The 21,347-nt window shown below is 38.8% G+C and overlaps 1 protein-coding gene and 1 long non-coding RNA gene across 3 annotated transcripts in view; one reads left to right on the top strand and one right to left on the bottom strand.

Annotated features, from left to right (window-relative positions):
* The window catches only part of TRPC4 (transient receptor potential cation channel subfamily C member 4), a 200,951-nt gene extending 183,685 nt beyond the window's left edge, over window positions 1–17,266 (bottom strand). For both annotated transcript variants that reach the window (XM_061133195.1, XM_061133196.1), the window contains exon 1: window positions 17,003–17,266. The gene's annotated coding sequence lies outside the window, so the exon portion shown is untranslated. The remainder of the gene's footprint in view (window positions 1–17,002) is intronic.
* LOC133049233 (uncharacterized) overlaps window positions 16,556–21,347 on the top strand; it is a 45,389-nt gene continuing 40,597 nt past the window's right edge. The window contains exon 1 of the long non-coding RNA XR_009691246.1: window positions 16,556–16,690. This is a non-coding gene — a long non-coding RNA (uncharacterized LOC133049233). The remainder of the gene's footprint in view (window positions 16,691–21,347) is intronic.

The following is a 21,347-nucleotide window of genomic DNA, read 5'->3' as shown; positions in this document are numbered from 1 at the left end:
AGATTGAACATAACTTTTCTTCCAAGGAGTAAGCGTCTTTTAATTTCATGGCTGCAGTCAACATCTGCAAGGATTTTGGAGCCCAAAAAAATAAAGTCTGACACTGTTTCTACTGTTTCCCCATCTATTTCTCATACTCTTAACTGGTTCCAAAATTTATTAAAAGGCAGCTAGTTATTTAGTATGATAATTGTGTATTTGGGGAACTACGTGTGACTTTAAGCTCCAATGCAATACCACAAAGCAAAAGACTAGAAGATTTCAAGAAAAATTGCATTAGATGTGTGACTTTTCACAAAACACTCAAGAAAACAGAACCCAATATGGTTAAAGTCTGAGTGACTTAATGGCTCAAACAGGATTTCAGTCTTGAAAGTTTTTCAATTTTGCAGTTACAGAATTGTGTCTCAAAATTGATGTTTGTAAAAAAAAATGTACAGTATAAATTTTTTAATTATCTAAAAACTTCAGTAGAAAAACTGCAAGCAGGACAGCATCTGTGGAGCATCAGGGCAGACAGAGACATCAGACAGGGAGGGCAGGGGACACAGGATTATATGGAGGGGAAAGATATTCAGGCTCCTGAGTTCTTCCTTAGTCCACACCATTCCTGTCTGTCAGAGCACATGGTCTACTAACGGGCATGTCAAGACATACAGCAATGGATGGGACTTGAGGTCTCCAATGAGAAGACCAGAAGTAGATAGAGCATGTGTGCATGCTCAGCTGTGTCTGACTCTTTGTGACCCCATGGACTGTAGCCTCTGAGACTCCTCTGTCCATGGAATTTTCCAGGCAAGAATACTGGAATGGGTTGCCATTTCCTCCTCCAGGGGCACTTCCTGACCCAGGGATCGAACCTGAGTCTCTTTCATCTTCTGCATTCACAGGTAGATTCCTTACCACTGTGCCACCTGATAGACAGATCCCTCCAATTTTACACCCCACTCACATCCCATTATCTAGGTAAATGCAAATCCAGTTAGGAGACAACTGAATGTTTACTGAAGTCATCCAAGAAAGCCTTTGGGTCCATGATAAGACACTCTTGGTCATTAGTACTAATAAGAGAAAAGTGGCATGATGGCTTTCTGGCAAATCCAAATGGTGTGTGGAAACTAAGTCGTACTGAGGTCACAAAAAATTAAGGACTAAATTATTTGTTTTTTTAGGTCTTTGAAGAAGAAATGAAATGGCCTTCTAGGTCAGGTTTGAAAGACCCTGAACATATGCTCTTTCCTCAAGGACTGTCTTGGGTAAAGGTTATAACCCCAAAGTGCTCCAGATGGCACCCCACAATCACAGAGAAAGAGCCTAGTTACCTCCCTCCAGATATATCAGAAGAGGGACTCAAGTTCCATCATAGCCCCATTGCATGGGCCTCGATTCTCACAGTTAGACGAACTCTACGGGCTTCCCAGTGAGAAGACTGGTGTGTAGCTACAGAGGCTTAGGTCTTGGACAGGAAGGTAGCCTTGTGGGCAAGTGAGCTCAGCTGCCCTCCAGCATGTCCATGGTGTTCTCCCAACTGTTAATGAAAGCTGGTCACCCACATCAAGGAACACTACTAAGGAATATAAAGGGACAAGCTATTGATACCCACAGCTAGGATGAATCCTGGGCTTGGTGGCCATGATGTTCCACTGGAAGGAAAGTCTGACTTTATCATAGGTGCTCCTGAAGGCTTCCTTGGTGGCTCAGATGGTAAAGCATCTGCTTGCAATGCAGGAGACCCCAGCGTTCAACCCTTGGATCAGGAAGATCCCCAGGAAAAGGGAACGGCTACCCACTCCAGTATTCTTGCTTGGAGAATTCCATGGCCAGAGAAGCTTGGAGGGCTATAGTCAACAGGGTCGCAAAGCATTGGGTACGACTGAGTGGCTAACACTTTCACTGTCACACCTGAAGCTCAGAGATGGTACACGTGTTGTTTACCATGCAATGAACTGTTTTCCATGGATATAGATGTAGTCTTCAGGACCATGGTCACAACCATGGCAGCAGACTGTAGACTGAGGGACAGGTTAGGACTGTCATCTCAAAAGACAAATATGCATCTCATTCCTGGGTCAGGACCAACCAGCACTGAGCATAAAATTTAATCGAACTCCTCAATCTCTTCTGGGCAAACTTAACTGATCTTTTACCCAGACCCTTTCCACTTAGGCTTCATTATGCTTAAAGCCAATTATTAACCTGTAAGGGGCTGTGGGGAAAATGCAAAATTCTCCAGCCCCAGGAGGTTCAGTGCTGACAACCTAACTCACTCGTCAGGGTGGAGCTGAGGCCATGCTGTGCTGGGTCCAGTGATGGATCTGGACTGTCTGCACTGGGAAGAGAGCATCCTTCCCATCTACTCCTGAATCCATTTTGTACAAAAGAAAACCACAATATATATTTTTTCAAAAAAGACAATGCACATATTTGGGTAAACAAAGACTGATTTGGATCATATGAACTCGACTAGCAGATACGGTAATCAAATGCTGAAGTGATACTGATGAAGAATTCAGAGACAATATCTCATAGGCAGGTTTGGCTGATGCCTCAAGTTAAAGGAAAAGATGTACTATAGTGTTGGGTACATCCACAGGACGCCTTTTAGGAAATTTGTCAGGCTTTAGGCAGTTTTAGCCATAACAGTTATAACTGTAACAAAAACAGCAGTGAGCACTGACACTTTCCCATCTTTACGTAATGGACTTTGAATGGGAGAAATGGAGATTACTCAGAAAACCACAGGCCTGTAAAAAATCTCACCTCAGTGACAAAGAGGTCAAATTGCTACTGCATTATATTGCTCTACTTTTTGTTCAGTTAATAGTGTGTTTGTGATTCAGTAAGAAAGAGCTATTAGTTGAAACTTAATTACAATTGATTTGAGTCACATTAAGAAGGTTTTACTTAGAATTCATTATTTTATACAAAATAGCTTTAGATTGGTTGTTTAAAATGATTGTTCTAAAGTCAAAGACTTGGTAATTTTGTAAGAATAATGTTATTTCTGAGCTAATAAAAAAATCAGATTAAAAATTCTGAAACTACGTTGCAGTTGCTACATTTCTCTGTGGGTATAATTACGTATCTATACTATACCATATATGTATAATTTCTTTCTTTTAAACACTTTGACTAAATTTTTTTGTCACTAAATTCAAAATATAAAAGAAGTACTTGTGTTTCTGACTATGATAGAATGGCAGTTAGTAGCCTAATATTTCTTTTGATAACATTTAGAAAAGCTGGGTAAATATAAACAAACAAGCAAATAAATCTCTATGTAAAGAGAGCTGCAGTTATCATACTAAGTGAAGTGAAGTCAGACAAAGACAAATAGCATATGATATCACCTATAAGTGGGATCTAAAAAAATGATACAAGGGAACTTATTTACCAAACAGAAACAGACTCATAGACTTAGAAAACAAACATGGTTACCAAAGGGGAAAGGTAGGGACAGGGATAAATTAGGAGGTTCAGATCAACATATATACACTGCTATATATAAAATAGTCAACAAGGACCTACTGTATAGCACAGGGAACTCTACTCAATACTCTGTAATAACTTATGGGAAAAGAATCTGAAAAAGAATGGATATTTGTACGTGTAGAGCTGAATCACTTTGCTGTATACCTGAAATTAAGACAACATTATAAATCAACTATACTCCAATATGAAATAAATTAAAAAAAAAAAACAACTTAAAAAAGAGTTGCAAAGCTAATGAGTACTTGAAGAATCAGTATCTTAGTTGGAGAGAAACCACCAAGAAATGACTTGACCTTCTACCAACCACATTTCCTCTCAATGCATTTGCCAAGGCAAATACAAGGGTCTCATGTCCTGGTAAGAAGGGAGACAGATGGAAGTATGTCTTATACTCAGCAGCTCTTTTCTCAAAGCATTTGTTAAAATCTTAAGCTTTGCAGGAAAATAATCAAGAAAGCTGCTGAAATTTAGGGCAGAGTATTCATCAATCTTGCAAAACTGCAGAGATAAAATTCATTATCCTGGAACCTTAAAGGAGGAGTGGTCTTACTACACAGTCAAGGTGCTCAGACCCTGGGGTCCTATAACATACCCTGGGGGTCAACCAGGGGTTCATAGGCTTGCAAAGGTTGAAATTAACCTCTTATCTGCTTAGGTTCTGATTGGTTTAAGATGTTTATTCACATCTTATCTGCTTGCCAGAGGATAGATAAAACCATTAAAAATATCCAGATAATAGCGGAGAAAGCAAATATGCATGGAAATACATTAAAAGAATAATTAATAAAAGAATACTAGAAATATGGCACAGAGTAAAAGGAAAAAAATATGAATAATTGGAGGCATTAAAGGGGAAAATGTAAGTGCAAAACTACCTCTGAAGGTTAATGAACAAGAATTTTCCAAAACTGATGAAAGATATCAAGTCATATTTAAAAAGTGTTTCAAATACCAAGCAACAGGAATCTAAAATGCTCAGTTCGGTACATAATCGTAAAACTAATGAAAACAAAGGACTAAAAGAAAGCATAAAAGCAACCAAAAATAAAGAATATATTGCCCTCAAAGGAGCCATAATCAGACTGATGGTTGACATTTCAGCAGAAATGATGGAAGCTAAAAGTCAACTGAGGAGCATAAAGTACTGGAAGGAAAAAATTTCTAGTCTAGAATACACCAAACAATAGAAATAGCCTTAAAAGTGAGATCAAATAAAAACATTTTCAATCAAACAAAAACTGAGAAAAGTTTTGGCCCACTGACACTAGACATGCTGAAGAGAACTCTTGGTTGCCTACAGATGGATGGCAGAGGGCATCTAAGGACAGCAGGTGTAGCATCCGCAATTATAATAATATAAAAGAAAACCAAAATAAAAATAAAACAGATTTATAATTGTACTTAAAAAAATTAAAAAATTAAATCTATCCAACTCAGCTCATGCTTCTACCAAACGCATGTGTCTCTATGCATAAAATTTTATTTTTTTAAAAGATCAATATACTGTCCTTCAAGTTTATTTCCACCATTTTCTGTGATAAGAAATAAAAAAGACAACAATAGCTCATCAATAGTTAGATAAATATTTTGTATTGGTTGGTCTCACAATATATGTCAAATAATTGGCAAACACTTTCAAAGTGCTGCTATGAATTTTAGGAAAATAAACTGAAAGTATTTGCTGAATGCATTAAAATTAAAATGTCAAATTCTTTTTAAAATTAATGAGTAGTGATAATTAATAAATCAGCAGTATATCTTAAGTATTTATTATTTCAGATAAGACACTTAAAATATTCACACAGATTTTTATAGTGAATTCACATAGCATTTATCCTTATAATTATGGTTAGCATTCATTTCAGTGTAAAGTACAAAAATGAGCAGAAATCCCAGTTTCAACCACATAACGATTTTCCCATCATAATGGAGCAGAGTACAACTGACCATTTTTCTTAAGCCCAATAGTTTAATTGTGCCCCTTCTTGTATATCAAGAAAGAATGTAACAATATGAAATCCCCTTTCTTAAAATCCTTTGCTTAAGCCCTACTTGATATGAAATTTTCTTAAATATATTAGGAAGAAACTTTCATCTCTAACTTACAGAAAAGAAACTATACAGTATTTTATCAGAAGCCATAATTCATTAGAGGTTTCAATTAAATTTCACCATGAATACAGAACCTTACCACACTTTTATAATTGTCCAGAGAAATAAATGTTCATTATAGTTGCCATCTACCTATGGAAATACCCTGATCTGATAGAGCCGGCAGGGAATGTGGGTTCCTATATGGCCATTCGTCTGTCATCAACCTCCAGTCTATGTGGGAGCAGCCCTACACACAGGACCAACTGGGCAATTGAAGATGTTCATCTCTAGGTATAATGATGGATGGAGTGAAAACAGTAGATATGCAATGTTCCATTGGAGATGAACCAATGGGTATATGAAACCCTTTGAGCAGTCACTGTCTTTATTATACCTGTATACCATTTCATTATGATTAAAATCAAAATAAGTTTTGTCAGACTATGAAACACTCCTAAAAGCTACTGAATAGCAATATATTCTATGAGTAGAGATTACCTTTAATCATATTCAATATTTGACCCACAATCCTTGTATATTTTTGAAGATCTTGACTCTTATTAGAGAGTATCTCAGCTTTCAAATAACTTAAAGTAAACTGAAATGAATCAGGGTTATATGGTTCAAATATATCTAGGCTATTCAACAATGGATCATTTCAAACACACAATATGTTGATTTCTTCTCAATCAGGTTGTCTCCTGTCTCTATTTTTATTTTGTAGACATCTATGTTAAGAAAAAAATCAGAGGCTAAAATATTGCAATATAAAACAGATCTTATGCATTTTGTGCTTACAAAAAACATTAACTATTAATCTAAAGAAGAGGTGATTTTTAATATATATTTGTTTCCAACATTTCAGTTGTAGCAATGTAATAACTAGTAAGAAAATATTTAGGAAAATTAGAAAGTTCTGGTTTTAGTGGTTCCCTGTTTAGTACAACAAACAAAAAGCAGTTTTTGTTCTTCAGGTTAAAATTGTAGATATTTTATATGTTGGGGAAAATTCTTTATCATAAGTACTATTATAATGAAATGTTTTTTCATTAAGGCTTCTTTTATTCATGAAAGGGCAAAAGCATTTGCTGGTTCACTTTGTTCCAAGAACATGCTGGAGTGCTAAATGAAAATACGCGGTTCAGTTCTCTAAGTAGCTTGCACATTACAAATCAGAATGTTAAGCTGTGAGGTTAAAATGAACCAGATAAGCAAGTAAGTCTTTTGCCTCTGCCAACATTTTCTTTTTATACAGCACATACAGAGAGACATATCTTTTTTTTAGATACAAAGCTATTTAATATCCTACGGAGCAATAATAACCCTAATATTTGAGTGTTCTTTAAAAATATTTCTTTCTCTTTAATTGTAGAGGCTCTCAGAGGCTTAGAGATAGGCACTCTGATTATTTCACATGATGATTCTCAGAAAATAAAAAATCCTGGTAAAGAGTGGATAGCCCTAGGAACAAAGTTCCCAAAAAATTATTCCACGAAGAAGAATGTAGCTGACTGCAGTCCCTTTTTTGTTCCCAAAATTTAAGGTCATGAGGTAGATGGTCTATTTCGAGGTCTTCAATACATCCTCAGCTGTAGATATAAGAGCTTCCTAGAAAACACTAACAGTGCATATTGAGAACTCCTAGATGATTATAAAATGGGTCCATACAAGACTTTCTTGAGCCAAAGTGTTTTATGTCCCAAGGTAATGGGATAGGGATGTGAGGATCCAAGTTAAGACACCCCTAACTTTAAAATGGTCTTCTCTTAGGTTTGCTTCATTGGTTCAAAGGGGGATTGGGCACCACGTGGGTATATCACCATAAATCCATCAATCCATTGGAAAACAATTTATCTTCTTTGAATGGCTAATTCAGTAATATCTACATATAAAAGGAAAGCACCATTTTTAACAGTGTCAATAATGCTATGTAATTTGAACATAAATTTATAGTTGGAAACTCTAAGCCCTATTTTTATAAGAAACAATATATTTGAGACAAGGAAGAGAAGACGGAATTGGATTTCTTCCAACGTGACCCGATGTCATTGTTTTTAATTCCAGTTGTAGACTATATTTATCTTAGTTTGACTTGTGTTATTTTCTTAACGAGTTTTCCATTTCCATGAGAAGAGATCAGGTGACAATAAAACAGCAAATTGTCTACAAGATAACAGGGGACACTAGAACATGTTACTAAGAGGCTTAGAAGAATCTTTTTTTGGGATTTTAAACAAAAAAGGTGAGATGTACCTCTTTATTCTTAGCCTCTAGTGGGGATGACTGTCATGCATTAAATAAGTCCTTCATCAAACACTCCATGTGGGTATATATATATATGTGTGTGTGTGTGTGTGTGTGTGTGTGTGTATATAATATGTATCTGCTATTCAAAAAAAAGTATTTGGTAAGATATGAGAGTATATCATTAAAAAAGAACTTTTTCATTAGATGACCTTCCAATTCATTCAGTACATGTCTAACCATTCCATAGGGACACTAGCACACCAGCAAATAACTCCTATTGTCTTTTATGGGCTACTCTACCTTCTTTGCTAGCAATTTTAATCTCACTATCTCTGGTAATTACTCTGCAAGCATCATCTTAAGAACCTGTCCCCAGGAGCAGTCTCCAACTCTTTCTCATTCTGTACTACTTATATGGCATTATACATAGCTATATGTATAGGTTTACTTACTTATATATACATATACAGTATATACAGATGGAGATATATATATATATATAATTTATGTTTAATTAATGAATTCAAAGGTAGGTTTTAAGTGTTGGGATATGTTTAAATGCCATATAAGTAATGAGTTTTTGTTCTTTTACACCATAAGTGTGATTAGAGTTGAAAGAATATTTCTCAGGAATACTTACTTATCTATGATGCATTTATATATATATGGGTATATGTGTGTGTGTGTGAGTGTATCACTATACAATTAAATGAATCCAAAAATTGCTTATCAAACTACAACCACCACAAAAGAGAATTTACTTAAAGTGTAGTCTTCAGTGTGATCTTCGGGGTATACAGCCCTACTGTACCTATCATGAAAGAGATTTTTATATAAAATGATACCCATGTTTCATAAACAGTCGGGATGGTTATATATAAAATTCGATGGACTCTCCACCCTTCACCCAATGTACATTATGCATCACTCCTGTCCTTTCATCCATCATTTTTTGAGTGATTCATACTGGTGTGTAACCAGTTCCTTGAAAGAACAGCATATTAAAATAGAGAGGTTGAGCATAGTAGCTGACAAAAATCATCTATGCATTCATTCATTCCATTCACCCATTCAAAAAGCATATGTTGAACACTAAGTATCTTAATTCTGTGAAAATAAAAAGTATGATGCATTGAGCTAAGAACTATGATCCCGGTATGCACAGGGTATTAGCTAACACAATTGTGTAGCTTCTTCACCATCATTTAGAGGTAAAATATATTTAAAATGTAGTAGGGTACCTGAGAAGGCAATGGCACCCCACTCCAGTACTCTCGCCTGGAAAATCCCATGGACAGAGGAGCCTGGTGGGCTGCAGTCCATAGGGTCGCTAAGAGTCGGACACAACTGAGCGAATGCACTTTCATTTTTCACTTGGATGCATTGGAGAAGGAAATGGCAACCCACTCCAGTGTTCTTGCCTGGGGAATCCCAGGGACGGGGGAGCCTGGTAGGATGCCGTCTATGGGGTCGCACAGAGTCGGACACGACTGAAGCGACTTAGCAGCAGCAGCAGCAGGGTACCTGAGACCTTCCCAGGAGGCTCAGTGGTAAAGAATCCGCCTGCCAAGCAGGAGAGGCAGGTTCCATCCCTGGGTTGGGAAGATCCCCTGGAGAAGGCAATGGCACCCCACTCCAGTATTCTTGCCTGGGAAATCCCATGGACAGAGGAGCCTGGTGGGCTACAGTCCATGGGGTCACAAACAATCAGACACAAGTTGGCAACTAAACAACAACAAAGTGTACCTGAACACTGTTTATAAACTTTCATTTGTAACAAGTTTACCAGGCAGAATAAAAAGAATAAAAAACTACTAACTGCCCTCCAAAAAATAAAAGCTCATGTCACCCACAACAAGACATCATAGGCTGAGAAGGCTTTGACATGAATTCTTAGCTTAATTTAACAACTGTAATCACACCAAATAAGTCTGACTGCCTTGAGTTCAGTAAGTATTCCTGAGAAGTATTCTTTTGACTCTAATCACACTTACGGTATAAAAGAACAAAAACTCCCTCCTAAGAATTTCAGCACAGCACCCCTTAAACTAAATCACATTAATAACTGACTATATAAATTCTGTGAAAATGAGCATTATAGAGTCACCAGTTGACTGGAAGTTATGTCCATTGAATATCAGTGGGTTAATGTTTATAACATAGGAAGTAATACAGTACTCACAATATAAGTGCAAATTATTATTATAATGGTTTCATTAGATAGATAAATAAGCTCATGATTTAGCAATGGAATTATAAAACTATGAAATAAGTATGCTTAATTGCAAAAGCGTAATATTTATGACAGTCTAAGTCCCTGGTGGATCAGAGGTTAAAGCGTCTGCCTCCAATGCGGGAGACCCGGGTTCAATCCCTGGGATGGGAAGATCCCCTGGAGAAGGAAATGGTAACCCACTCCAGTATTCTTGCCTGGAGAATCCCATGGACAGAGGAGCCTGGTAGGCTACAGTCCATGGGGTCGCAAAGAGTTGGACACGACTGAGCGACTTCACTTTCTTTTCCCTTTTCAAGTCACTTTAAAACTCACATGTTTTTTGAGTATCCTCTGGGTTTCTTAAAGGAGTTTACTGTCTAGTTTAAGAGACAGACCTCTATCCATCTGTAAGGTAGACTATAACAAGGGTTTTGCTTATATTTATACTTGAGACACCTGGAGACATGAAGGAAGCTTTCAAGGAGACAGTGATATTGAGCTAGGTTTAGTGCCTGGAGAACATTTTGACAGGAAGCAGTAAGAGAGAAGTTATTCTATAGAGAGGGAGCTATGCCAGAAAAATGCAAAGATGAAGATCTAATTCGTGTGTCACTCATCTATTTATTCAATTATCCATTTACTAATATTCAAATAATATCCACTGAAAAGGTATCACTTCAGTGCTAATTTTTGTCATATATGACATATATTCAAAAAATTTATTTCCTCAACTTCAATGTCAACGGATTTTTGGATTTAAGCACATTGGTTTTAAATGGAGGTGTATGTTTTTTTTTTAAATGGCAAATGTGTTAAAATGTGCCCCCAGCTGAACCATGTCTTTTGGGATGCATGAAAGCATGCTCCCTTCATTAAATACCAAGGGACGTGCAAAATAATTAAGCAATTAAAATTAAGACAAAAACACTTCTTTAGAAATTTCATATAACACTGATAAGATGTAACATAAACCTGTCTTAACATGACTGTGTTTTGTACAAACAAAGACATCTTATCAACAGCCTACAGATGTTTTCAAGGTTTGAATGACAATTTTTTATTTAGAAATTATAATCTCATAACTATTTAAAAGTCTATTATCTAGAATTTTATCCATGAAAATAAGCTTTTTTTTTTCTTTCCACACACATTACATTTAGATTCAAGAGTAAGAAAGGAAATAGTTTGAGAACAATTGGCTTGAGCTGGGTATCTCATCTCCTACCCTGCTTCAAAACGGATAAAGCCTTAGTTAACACAGTGTTGTTTCAAATTCTAGAGTTATAATGGGGTCATTTATGTCCCAGTGTTACAACATTTGAAAAGCTAAATAAATAAATGGCTATATGAATCCTATGAACTCATGGCTCTTGTTAAAAGATTACTAATTTTATTTTTGAAACCATAAGAATCAAGTAAAACAAATATTGGCTTTAAAATCAAGTAGACATGGGTTCAAATTCTGACTCTACCACAAAGAAACTCTGTGACTTTTTCTTTTTTGGTAGTAATTTAGACTTATCAGATTCTTTAAAAGTTAATAATAATACCTTAGTGTTAGGGTAGGTGTGAAGATAAAAAAAATTAAGTTTCTAGCATAGTTCCTGGCATATCTCAAGTACTCATAAATATTCACTTACTCTCTTTTTCCCACTTTATTTTTTTGGTAATAATTCTTATCTTCCTATCTTAAGTAAATTTTACTATTGATAATATTTGTTCAAGGAAATGACTTATGGTAACTTTTCAACATTTTTAGACCATAGCACAGTACAGGCAGAGTATAATGAATGTGTATCTGATTCATTACATTCACTTGCCATTTCTCAAAAAGAATGGAGTGTGCTAGATAAAGCTATTGAGGCCTATTTTTAGGCCTTAATATTATACTTAACATTTTGAATTTTATGTGTAAAATTGGGCCCATGTGTCATCTGTTGCTTCCCAAGAAGCCATTACTCAATGACACGGCCGTGTTTCAAAGGAAACATTTTTTCAAAGCATTGACTAATCTATACTAATATTAATGGGCTATCACCTACAGTTTAGTGACAAGAAAAGATCAACTGCTGAAACTATCATCTCTCTTTCACAACCTGTTTAAGCGAAACAACTTTCAGAAGAATCATTGAGACTTCAGTATTTCACTCCATGTACTGAATAGTTCATGGAACCATGTAGTTTCAAACTGATATATTTTCAATGTATGTGTCTTTTAATTTTCAGTTTCACAAATGAAGAGCTTCTTCTTCTGAAAGTATTTTTTCTTTCTTTTTCATTTTTTTTTTTTTTTTTGTATTTTTTCATCATAGGCGTTATTTTGGTAGTTTCAATGTTCTCAGACAGCAGGTCTATATTTGCACTGATTAAATAGATACAGCCATGATATTACATTCCTGATCAAAACATTCTCAAATCTCTTAAAATATTAAGGTCTTAATGCAACTTGGAGGGTTAGAACTAGGAAACATAGGGAGAGGAAAGATATTAATAGTTCCAAAACAGCTTCTCATCACTAGATAGAAGTAAATGTTCAGTTTAAGTTGGGTTGAACTAATCAGTTGTAATGTTTATTTGGTATGAAAGCGTGTTGTGGGGAGTGATGAAGCATAAATTAGGTGAAAAGACAAGGTTTTTGTTTTGAACTGTCTCTTCAACATCATTTTTAATAAGAACCAAAATGCTTCTCTTGGGTTTTCCATAGATATTAAAGAGGTGAATATACTAGTTTCAGTTTGGCCCAGACAATACAACTTGGAAAGAAAAGATGCACATTAGAATCTGATCTCATGAAATGTTCAGCAATCATGATTTTGAAAACAAAAAAAACTTAATAGTTTATACTTCCCTTTACCTAGTTTGTTTTTAGAAATAAAACAATCACATTTTTCATAAGAAAATATTCAATCCACAGTTTTACTTTCCTAGCTGGTGTTTATCATTTCTTCTCTATTTTTATTTACAAAATCCTTTCTCTTTGAGCACTGATATTCACAATATTAACTACTGAACAAAAATGTACCTATTTTTATTTTTGTTTCAATAAATGAATTAATTAGAAAAGGTAGATCATGTATGTTTTCAGTTGCTAAATATGTTAATGATCTGAATTGTCATAAATTATCCTGGCAATTAAACATGCAGGTGTAAAATCATGACAATATTTTCTGCAACATATTTATGAAAATATTTTCAATTCAGAGAGGTTAATTGGCACATTCATAATGGTTATTTTTGTACTTCAATAGAAATTTATCACATTTATTATAAGCTTTAAGTTTAAAAGTTTAAAATGTGTGTACTGAATTAGATATGCAAATTTCTTTTAATCAGAAAGAATAAAAACAATGTCTGGTGTTTCCTACTTATATAAAATATGAATTAATAGAGGTTATCTTATGTGAAGAAGGAAATGGCAACCCACTCCAGTATTTTTGCCTGGGAAATTCCATGGACAGAGGAGCCTGGTGGGCTACAGTTCACAGGGTCTGCAAAGAATTGGGCATGACTTAGTGACTAAACAACAAACTTGGGTGGAAAGTTATTTGATCTCTTACACCTTCAATAACCCAAGTGGCCATAGAATTCATACAGAACTTTAGTTTTCTAATGGTTTTTCCTTTGTAATCTGAACTTTACTTTTCAGGAATAACTGCCATAGAAACGTAAATAATGTAAAATGACAAAACTTTTAAGCTCATAAGTAATGGAAGTTTACTCCACTTCTTGTATCTGTGAGAGTGACCATGAAGCAAGTAAACTGAAACATATTTTTTAAGAACTAAGCTTTTCAGAAAGAGAGTTAATATATTTGACAGGTTTTACTAAAGAGACATGCCTTACATCTCTTGCACTTAGTTTAAGCTTTGATGAATGCCCATGTTCCTTCAAGTTCTCACCTAAATGGAAGAAATTCTCTAAATTTGCAATTTTGCCTTGCTATGCCTTATTTAAGCTGTCTACCTACCTAACTATATATTTATTCACCCAGTGAATATTAAGCACCTCTTATGCATCAATTTCATTAACCTATTAGTATTTCTCTTCGTATGTAACTTCCTTGGCATGAATCTGTTGGCTCTTCAGTTCACAACATCAAGCTTAACAGAGTAACTGAGCTCTGATCAGAACTCTACTGAAAGCCTCTGCAGGTCCGTGGGCTCATTCAGGAAGGAGGAAAGTGCTTGCTTTCTTTCTACCTGTACTAACCCTCCATTAATTCAAGATATTTGCATAAAATACTTTGATAAAGCCAATGGAACCTCTATTGATGTGCTGATTTACATTAATTCTTGGTCTTTAAAGTGCTTCTTTAGCAAGCACTTATCTAACTGAATTTTGATTCTAATATTCAAACTACTAGTTATCCCTTTATCTTACTGACTTTTTGCCTACCATACTTAAAAGGAGAGGTCTTGGTCTACTGTCCCAGTGACTAGAAGTGGGTAAAGAAGTAGGTATTACCATCTAAGTTTAAATAGCCAATGATTTCAATACCCATAATTTCAATGTTTTGACGTATCCACACATTCTTACTCTCCCTAATTCAGAATTTTTCTTAAAAAAATAAAAACACAACAAACTCTAGCCAACCTTTTCACTTATAGAATTTGTAATATGTTTTGTGCAGCAATGACTGTAATAGGAAATCCAGAAATTATATGAGAACTGATTTTTTTTTTTCAATTTTACAAGTCTGTTGTAAATTTCCTTTTAATAAAAGGAGTAAACCTTGTTTCTGCCTCCTCCCACTCTTTTGGCTTGGTGCTTACTCAGAGTAAGCCAACTTGCTGCATCTTACAGTTATGGATATTAACTGAGAAGGGCCCCCCTAAGAAAACACGTGAACAGGGATACACCATAGTGAACACAGCGCAGTGAATTCAGGCACGTCCCTGAGCTCCCTGTCTCAGTCTCTCCCAGCCCTCCATCCCCTTCCAGGATTCTCTAGTTACCTCATCACAAAAGGCAGCCGACTTCTCAGCTAGAACAACAAGTTGTGCAGCGAATCTCAGTGATTCAGCCAAGTGGCAAACAGGGTCATTGACTTAATTGGAATCTCAGTAGCCAAGCGAACTAGGAATCCCTTAGCCTGGGTCCAGGGACGCGGATCAAAGTGTTTCCGTGTTTTGATAGAGGATGAAAATGACGCAGAGTTTAATTGACAGGATATTGACCACCGTCCTTTCTTTATTAACCCAGTTTAGGTACCAGAGTCTAGGGCTCCCTTATATGCGCCCAGGGGCCCCCAAGATCCCCCACCTTCCCCAAATGCATAAAAGGCTAAAAGCAGCCTTCCTCCCCAGCTCCACGGCGTGGCTTCTGCTGCTTTGTTTACCATATAAGTCACACCGGGGGTTCACTCTTTGCCCTCTCCGCTGCTTTAAAGCCGGGTGCGGTAAGATGCTGAGAACCACCCCCAAACTCTCGTTCAGCCCAGGTCAACCACAGAAAGCTTCACAGATCCGGTCCTCAGCCCTAAAGAGAAACCTCGCAGAGCCCGAGCCTCTGGATCTAGTAACCCCCAGGGATGTCCGCCTCCCAAAAGGGAGCCGGCTTCCCAGGCAGCTTGAGAAACTTAACCGAGATCCCAGAAACGAGGGGAGGTGCGGCTCCGGCCAGATGGAGCTCTGAGACGACACCCTCTTTACCTGCAAAGTTGCGATCTTCTGGCTGGCTGATGGGGGTTGCAGTCGAGGCCGGCGGCGCGAGTGATTTGCCCGGTGCCAGCACGCCCGGCAAATTCCGACGGGATCGCCTTAGTCTTCGCCGAGTTTCCGAGCATTCCAAGGAAAACGCACGAAGCTGGAGCCCACGCAGCTGGCACCGAACTGGGCGGAGTGAGGATGCTCTGAGAGTGATGCCGCGCGAGGCGGGGGAGGGGAGGGCCTGGGGCGAGGGGGAGGTGAGCGCCAGCGGAGGAGAACCTCGCCCACCCCCGGCCCTTAAGGACCCCTCCCGGTAAAGTTAGCGTTCCCACGGCTGTCAGCCGACGAACCAAGAGGAAGACACCCCTCCCTGCATCTCCGGCGGCGGCCTGACTCCGGGTCAGCGCAGCCCGGGTTCGGAGGGGACCACTCGGAAAGACGCGCGTCCCACGCGCCGCTCTGCGCCGCGGTGGAGGTGGACCCGCGCGAGGGCAGGACCCGGGGAAGAGCCTCCGCCGCCCCGGGGCCAGATGTTTGGGGTCAGCCCGTTGGGCAGGCGAGCTCACCACAAGCCAGCGGTCATCCAGTCCAGTCGGTGGCCAGTACCCCACCCGGTGACCCTGGAGGAGAGCCAGACACACCTCCAGGCTCCGGGCGGGCTCCCCCTCCAGGCTGTCCGACTTCGGTTCGCGTCATAACCCGGCCGCTGATCATCCTGCTCCCACCCAAGTAAACAAGCCCCGCGCGGCAAGTCCCCCGACTTGAAAAAGTAGCCCCCCACTCTCCTCACCCGGTAACTCGCAAAGCTTCTCCCTCTCCGGCTCCCGGGGGTCCTGGCACCCCCTCTCGCGTCCTCAAGGTGTCAGACTTCCCCTGCAAGAGCAGGCGTCTGCGACTCGCTACTAGTGTCCACAGTGGAGACAGTCGCAATGAATAAATGACGAGGCGGCGTTCCACCCACCCTCAGTCCAGCTCGCTCTTTCCGACGAAATCAGTAAGTTTCCAAATTTTAAACAAATCCCCCCAAGTGCGCACCAGCCTAGGAGCGCGAGGTCCCGTTGCTCCAGGTGGGATGTATTGAGAGAGAGAGAGAGAGAGAGAGAGAGAGAGAGAGAGAGAGAGTGTGTGTGTGTGTGTGTGTGTGTGTGTGTGTGTGTGGTGGTGGTGGTGGTGGTCCCATCAACGTACTGAAGATTTCAGGATAAAAGTTATCTTTTGGCCATCACTGTGGTGTTCACACCTGAAAATCAGATTAAAGTGTTTACAGAAAATGTCATATATATTGGCAAAGTTGGCAATAACTTACTTGTTGGTCACTGCGGCGCGGTGATTCCCAGCTTATCACTCCCGGAGGCTTGCTTGGTCACGACCCTGTGACTGGAGAGTCCAGTCTGTAAAACACAGTGAACTCCACGCGGAATCCTAGCTAGCGATTCCTCAGCTTGAGACCCGCGGTTCCACTGGATTCCTTTTCATTTCCCTAAAGCCCTGGGGTCAGACACTGGTCTCCAGCCGCATCTTAGCAGATGCTGCTCCGGCTTTGCGCTTGTGCAACAGGAGTGGCCACTCTTTCTCCCCGTCCCAGCCACGCGTGGTTACACCTTCTGGGAATCAGGGCTCTGACGACTGCGGGGAGGCGGACCATTTTCTTCCCAAGAAATATTCCCCCAAGGGAGTTAAGGGTGGGCGGCAAGCTGGACCCACGCAGCCTCCAAAGCCCAAAATTAAGAGAATTTCCTTCTTGGCTGTCTTATTTTTTACTTATTTTTTAGTTCACAAGAGTTGAGAGCATTTTTTTCTTTTTGAGTATTTACATGAGTAAAGAGGAAATTGCTAAGCATCACCCACTGGGGTGGTGTGCATACTGTTTTCTTTTCTTTCTTTTTTTTTTTAAATCATTTTTCTTATTCCTAAATGTTTCTTTCTAGTTTACGGCTCTTCTCATTGGTTTATCCTAAGCCCATCCTTGACTTCTGTTGTAAATTTCTAGGTCGTCTCCTCCCCTAATGAATACTGAGTTCGCTAGAGGCAAAGGTGGTTCCTACAGTATCTCTCCAGAAAACAAGTGTGCAAACAACAGAGGGATTCTTTCTTTCCTTGAATCTTTCTTGTTTTACTTCTTTACCAGAAAAGTACTTTGATATCTTTTAACACTTTGTAGAATGCTTTCGTGTTAAACAGTGATGAAATATGCAGGAACACATGTATCTGTAGGCAAGGTAATGAACTTTAATAATACATACAAGTCTACTTTCTGTCTAACAAAGGAATGGAGGACAATATATGTGAAAATCTATTTTATACATAATAGATTATGAAATCTATTTTTCATGAAATAATTTATACCCCCATTGTTGCTGTTTGCTGTTGTTTAGTTACCAAGATGTGTCCCACTCATTTGTGACCCCATGGACTCTATGCCACCAATTTCCTTTGTCCATGGGATTTCCCAGGCAAGAATACTGGAGTGGGTTGTCATTTCCTTCTCCAAGGGATCTTCTGGACACAGAGATGGAACCTATGTCTCCTGCACTGGCAGGCAGATTCTTTACCCCAGAGCCACCTGGGAAGCCTATATCCCCATTAATTATCAGTAATTAAAATGTTTCAATACCTAAGAAGCAAAAGTGAAGCTAACATTCATGAGGTAATGTTTTATTTCAGCCTTTAAAAAACAAAACTCTACATACTTTGTTTGTGTGTGTCTTTTAAAATAAACTGTAATCAGTCAGTCAGGCAGTTCAGTTGCTTAGTCATATCCGACTCTACGACTCCATGGACTGCAGCATACCAGGCCTACTTGTCCATTACCAACTCCTGGAGTTTACTCAGACTCATGTCCATTGAGCTGATGATGCCATCCAACCATCTCATCCTCTGTCATCCCCTTCTCCTCCCGCCTTCAATCTTTCCCAGCATCAGGGTCTTTTCAAATGAGTCAGTTCTTCCATTAAGGTGGCCAAAATATTGGAGTTTTAGCTTCAGCATCAGTCCTTCAAATGAATATTCAGGACTGATTTCCCTTAGAATGGACTGAATTGATCTGTTGCAATCCAAGGGACTCTCAAGAGTCTTCTCTAACACCACAGTTCAAAAGCATCAATTCTTCAGCACTCAGCTTTCTTTATAGTCCAATTCTCACATCCATACATGACTACTGAAAAAACCAAAGCTTTGACTAGATGCCCCTTTGTGGGCAAAATAATATCTCTGCTTTTGTCTCTGTCTAGGTTGATCATAACTTTTCTTCCAAGGAGCAAACGTCTTTTAATTTCATGGCTGCAGTCACCATCTGTAGTGATTTTGGAGCCTAAAAAGATAAAGTCTCTCACTGTTTCCACTGTTTCCCCATCTATTTGCCATGAAGTGATGGGACCAGATGCCATGATCTTAGTTTTCTGAATGTTGCGTTTTAAGCCAACTTTTTGCTCTCCTCTTTCACTTTCATCAAGAGGCTCTTTAGTTCTTTGCTTTCTGCCTTAAGGGTGGTATCATCTGCATATCTGAAGTTATTGATATTTCTCCCAGCAATCTTGATTCCAGCTTGTGCTTCATCTAGTCCAGCATTTCCCATGATGTACTGTATATATAAGTTAATAACCAGGATGACAGTATACAGCTTTGACATACTCCTTTCCCAGTTTGGAGCCAGTCTGTTCCATATCCAGTTCTAACTGTTGCTTCCTGACCTGCTTACGGATTTCTCAAGAGGCAGGTCAGATGGTCTAGTATTCCCATCTTTTTAAGAATTTTCCACAGTTTGTTGTTATCCACACAGTCAAAGGCTTTGGCATAGTCAATAAAGCAGAAGTAGATGTTTTTCTGGAACTCTCTTGCTTTTTTGATGATCCAGTAGATTGTTGGTAATTTGATCTCTGGTTCTTCTGCCTTTTCTGAATCCAGCTTGAACATCTGGAAGTTCATGGTTCACATACTGTTGAAGCCTGGCTTGGAGAATTTTGAGCATTTCTTTGCTAGCGTGTGAGATGAGTGCAACTGTGCAGTAGTCTGAGCATGCTTTGGCATTACCCTTCTTTGGGATTGGAATGAAGACAGACCTTTTCCAGTCCTGTGGCCACTGCTGAGTTTTCAAATTTGCTGGCATGTTGAGCACAGCACTTTCACAGCATCATCTTTTAGGATTTGAAATAGCTCAACCGGAATTCCATCACCTCCACTAGCTTTGTGTGTAGTGATGCTTCCTAAGGCCCACTTGACTTTGCATTCCAGGATGTCTGACTCTAGGTGAGTGATCATACCATCATGATTATCTGGGTTGTGAACATCTTTTTTATATAGTTCTTCTGGAATTCCACATACTAAGATGAGTGCATGCCTTTGTAATACATTTAAAAATACGTGCCAAAGAAAGGGGATCTGTGATGACACATACTCATTGGTTAAAGATTAAGAACTTGACTGCCATTTTAGCCTCTGTACCAAATTATATGCATGCTTCTGCCTGTCTGTGGCTTCCCAGGTGGCCCTTGTGGTAAAGAAGCCTCCTGCCAATGCAAGACATAAGAGACATGGGTTTGATTCCTGGGTTGGGAAGATCCCCTGGAGGAAGGCATGGCAACCCACTTGTATTCTTGCCTGTAAATTCCATGGACAGAGAGAGGGGCCTGGCTGACTACAGTCCATAGGATGGCAAAGTTGGACACGACTGAAGCGACTTAGCACACATGCCTGTCTCAGGATACGTTCTTTAAAACAAACGGCATCCCTGTCATGCTGCTGCTGAGAGACATTTTGTCTGCATCCCTAATTTGTCAATTTTTTTCATAAAAAATGTGCTCATGTATCTACAAAAAATACAAAACAGAAAAGAACAGCTAGGACAACCATCTGAGTAGGCTGTGTTTCCCAGGGAAGAAGAATGTTCTATTGATCCTGGAGCCTCATTTGCAACACTTTCATGTGCTTATTGATTGCTAACCTCAAGCCACCTGCTAAAATGATTACAAATTACATGGAAGTTATTTGAAATCTATTTAAACAATACAATGAACTGCATATACTACAGTCATTAGCAATTGAAGGACAATTTGCTTTTGTTTAAATTTTAACAAACAAATATGACATCATTCCACAAACCTGCCTTCCACTTAAATTGCAATTCACTGAAGCCACAGAAATTTACAATAAATTGCTACAGGTTACCTTAAATTTGTTTTTAGTATCTCAATCAGAAAAACAAGAAAGGCCTCCATTTGAAATTGTGTGCTCAGTTGCTCAGTGTCTGACTCTTTGCGACCCCATGAACTGTAGCGTGCCAGGCTCCTCTGTCCATGGGATTCTTCAGGTATATAATACTGGAGCAGGTTGCCATTTCCTACTCTAGGGGATCTTCCTGACTCAAGGATGGAGCCCGTATCTCCTGCATCTCTTGTCCCTCCTGTGCTGGCAGGTGGATTCGTTACTACATTGCCCCCTGGGAAGCAGCAAAAGATAAGTGAATAACCCTGGAACTGATAGCAGTGAAACAATTCTCTACAATGCCAATTTCTTCATCACTAAACTGTATCCTTTATCTACCTTCGAAAAATGTTTTCTGTTTCCAAGTCTTCTTCAAAAATATTCATTTTAATGGATTACTATATATTTGCATAAAATACTTAAGTGGTTCTCAAGTGATGAAAGTGTGGTTT

Source organism: Dama dama, chromosome 30, assembly GCF_033118175.1.
Source record: "Dama dama isolate Ldn47 chromosome 30, ASM3311817v1, whole genome shotgun sequence".
In the NCBI taxonomy this organism is placed as follows: Eukaryota; Metazoa; Chordata; class Mammalia; order Artiodactyla; family Cervidae; genus Dama; species Dama dama.
Note: the sequence above shows the minus strand (reverse complement) of the source record. Positions and strands in the feature narration are given on the sequence as shown.